Source organism: Tupaia chinensis, unplaced genomic scaffold, assembly GCF_000334495.1.
Source record: "Tupaia chinensis unplaced genomic scaffold, TupChi_1.0 Scaffold000093_1, whole genome shotgun sequence".
NCBI lineage: Eukaryota > Metazoa > Chordata > Mammalia > Scandentia > Tupaiidae > Tupaia > Tupaia belangeri.
Window position 1 is genome coordinate 9,647,681 of NW_006159555.1, and position 4,034 is coordinate 9,651,714.

Consider the following 4,034-nt stretch of genomic DNA (forward strand, 5'->3'; position numbering starts at 1 on the left):
AAGAAAAGGAGAAGAAAGAGAGAAAGAAAAAAGAAAAGAAAGGAAGAGAGAGAAGAAAGGAAGGAAGGAAGGAAGGAAGGAAGGAAGGAAGGAAGGAAGGAAGGAAGGAAGGAAGGAAGGAAGGAAGGAAGGAAGGAAGGAAGGAAGGAAGGAAGGAAGGAAGGAAGGAAGGAAGGAAGGAAGGAAGGAAGGAAGGAAGGGAGAAAAAGAGAGAAAAAGAAAAAGAAAGAGGACAAGAGCCAACATCCAACTCACTTCCCAGAACAGTTTGGGTGAGGAGGAAGGTAAGGAGGAGCTGAATCCCCTAAATATCCCCTCACCCCTTTGGAGGTTCCCTAAACATCTCCTCACCCTTTTGGAGGAACCTCAGATCAGTGAACCAAGAAAGCAGGAGGGCTAGGGCTAGAGCAGTAGCAGCAGCAGCAGCAACAACAGAGGACAGAGACGCCTCCCCATGTGGCAGAAGGGTCAGCCTGAGACCACTGACAGCAACACCCAGAAGAGGCTGAGCAGGAATCAGAAAAGCAAGACTCTCCCAGATTCAGGTGAGCAAAAAAGCATGGGGAAGGAGCCCAGCCACAGCTAGTCTGCTCCTGGCATGGCCATTTCTTCAGATAGAGACAGTTGTGCCATTTGTCCCACCAGCACTGCCCAAAGCCTAACATCCTGCACATTCCTTTCAGGCCACCCTGTCACCCAACAGGAGAAAAGCCTCCAACTTCAGTTAGAAGGAAGATCCTAAAAGCATCCAAGTGGAAAATTAAAGTGCCTGAGAAAAATATCCATACCTATTTTGAGGATTAATACCAATCTTGGATAGAATCTCACAGCGAAATCTGAGTAAACAGAAACAATAGTAACTATGTAAATGGGGCCTATTTTTAAAAATCTAAACCACATAAAAGAACGTAAAACTGCAGAGATAATCAAATCACATAACATTATGTAACAAAATTTGTTTTCTCCTTCTTTTCTCTTTGCTCTTTTAAGCAAGCTCTTTGCTCCTTCCCTTCCTTGTTGAGGTTTATGGCATGGTAGAAAGTAGAAGCTGCTCCCTTTCCTGGTTGTTATTCCAAGACTAAGACAATTGGGAAATTTGCCAAATGTCCTGCAGGAGAAAAGATTCTCTGAGGGGATATGAAAAAGGGATGAGTATATTCCCTAAGACCAAGAAAGATCCCCAGAAGCCTGCCAGGGGGAATAGTAGCACAGACACTTGGCATGTGGCTAAGACCAGATCCCTCTCCCTAGCCCAGCCTGGAGACAGCAACTCCTCTCAGAGAAACCACTGAGAGGCTCCTGGTTATGTCAAGAACTGCATGCTCCATACCAAGCATAGAAAAGCAGAACCTAGGACCTGCAGGCACTATGGAAGTCAGACTCAAAACCAATGCCTAGAGCTTCCACCCAATGTCTTACACTGTGCAAGCTACTTGGAATGGAAAAGACCGTAACAAAAATTCCCTGAGTTTCCCACCAATCTAAGGAAATGGACTCTGGAGTCAAATTAACGCAAGGAAGGGAGAGTCGTTTTGTTTGCGGTTTTGGTTTCAGTTTTTTAGCTTTTGTTACAGGGCATGTGCACTTGCCACAGAGAGACAGGCAGAGAGAGAGGAAAAGTGGGAAATCACCCCTTGGGTGGATAGTCACATCACAATCCCATTTCTTCCAGTTACCTTTCAGGACTTTTGGCATGCATGTACACATGCCTGGTGTGATTTTCAAGACATTGGGTCTGGAACTTGAGCCTCACAGTCAGTCATATGGGATCCAGCACCTTGACCTCCATGCCACACACTGGCCCTAGAAGAGAGAGTTTTAAGAGTGATGTCTCTCCCAATACACACCTGTTTTGCACTCTCATTGAGTTCTTAAGAAATGAATTACATGGGGGCCAGCAGAAGACACGGCGATTAAGATACTGGATTCCCAAATGGCCAAACACAGTTTTAGTTCCAGACTGGCAGCTTGAAAATCACATTAGGCAAGCATGCCGTGCGTGCCCAAAATCCTGAGAGGAGAATGGAGGAGAAGGGATTGCGGCATGGCCATTCTTCCAGGGATGATTTCTCACTTTTTCTCTCTGTCTCTCTCTGGCACACACACACATGCCCTATTTCAAAAACCCGGGGTGGGGGGAAAGAATTCTATGAAACTATAGTACCTAAACAACTTGTGTACTTTCCTTTCTGTCTCTTTGTTCAAATTCTTGAAAGATGAAGCCTCTTTAGTTTAAGTGTTCATCCCCGGTCCAACCAGTGAAGGCCAGGTGGGAAAGGAGGTACCTCCAATGTGTTATACTTGCCCTCCAGGGTACCCTAGAAGTCACTATGAGCAAGGCAGGCCTAGATGGACACATCTGGGACAGGTATGTTAAGGCTGAGGTGGGAAAGAGGTTTTGTTAAGGCTGAGTTGGGCAAGAGTTTGGCTGGGATGTAGATAGCCTAAAAAGAGATGACAGCAAGAAGGAATGTTGTGATATCAGATATGTAATGACAGAAGCTTAAAAAGACCTGGAAGGAATGCAGACTAGAATCAACACAGGAAAAAATTAAATCAAAAATGTTTGGAAAAATTTAAAACACTTTCCCAGAAAGCTAAAGAAAGGGGATAGAGACAAAATTATGAGAAAGAAAATAAGAGATACTGAGAACAGAGACCAGCAATCTAACATATGAATAATTTATGTGCCTAAAGAAAGGACCAGAATAAATAGAAAAGGAGCAACAATCATAAAAAGAAAGAAAAAATTTGCCTGAACTGAAAAAGGAAAGAATAATTATATCCTCAGATGAAAAGGGCTCATTAGGAGCCAGGCAGAATGAATGGCAAAAGACCAACTCCCAGACATACCAGGATGCAGATAATGAACTTCAAGGTAAGAAATTAATCCTAGAAGCATCGAAGCAGCAAAAACAGCTACCTGCAAAGAAATAAAAGCCATACTAACCCTTGGCACATGCAAAAATCAAAATTTTAAGGGGAGGAAGTTGTAATACCAAAACTTTCCACCAGTCAAGTTGTGTTTCTCACGGAAAGCAACATGGTCATGCTCAGATGTACAAGGCCTCAGAGCACACCAGCCACACCTTTCAGGAAACTCCTCAGACCTGTCTTCCTCCAGCTAACAGAGAGAAACAAGAGCATGGGAAGCTATGGATAAGCAGGCTGCACTGGGGATCCAGCAGGTAGCATAGTGGTTAAAGCACTGGACTCTCCCATATGACAAACTGTGGTTCGAATCCTGGACGTGGCAGCTTGAAAATCATGTCAGTGCATGTGAGTGTAAGCCCAAAATCTCAAGAGGAGAATGGAGAAGAGGGGATTGCAGCACGGCCATCTCCCCTTGGAGAGTGATTTCTCTCTTTCTCTCTCCCTCTCCTCTCTCTCTCTGGCGACCACACATGCCTTATGGCAAAAACCTAAAAATAAAATTATAAAGAAGGTTACAGTGGGCACTACAACCCTGTTGACATAAAAGTTAAGTTCAAATAATTACAGATATTGCTATTTATTCTTTTTTTGTAATTTTCTTCCAAAACATTTTAAATTACTTAATTAATTTATGTTCATTGCCTGAGCATTGTCACAGCATACAAAATGTGATTTCCAATCTAAAAAAAAAACCTGCATCATAGTGGCTTAATCATACATGTTATCATCATTAATTTTGCATTTTTAGTTCCATATATACATGTATATATTTTTTTTACTCCTATTTCTCACCCTCTGCATTTCTCTCCCTCCTCCCACACTATCTTAGCTGTCTACAGTCATTTTCCATTCCTTTTTTCTCCCACATCTTATTGATTCACAAAATTTCTTAAGAAATCTAACTACTTTCAATTGCATGTTTAGCTGGTATGTATATATCAGTGAATACATGTCTGACTTTAGACATGAAACTCTGAGTAGAATAAATATACTATAAAGTAGCACCTAGTTGATGCTATAAAGCTTACTATGGTCATTAAATAGGTATTTTAATATATATTTTTTAATTTCAAGAAAATAATATATATTTTTTTAATATA

General features: G+C 41.9%; 1 pseudogene; it reads left to right on the forward strand.

Annotated features, from left to right (window-relative positions):
* Nucleotides 1–454: 454 nt before the first annotated feature.
* Nucleotides 455–4,034, forward strand: part of LOC102469801 (nucleolin-like) — a 51,239-nt pseudogene continuing 47,659 nt past the window's right edge.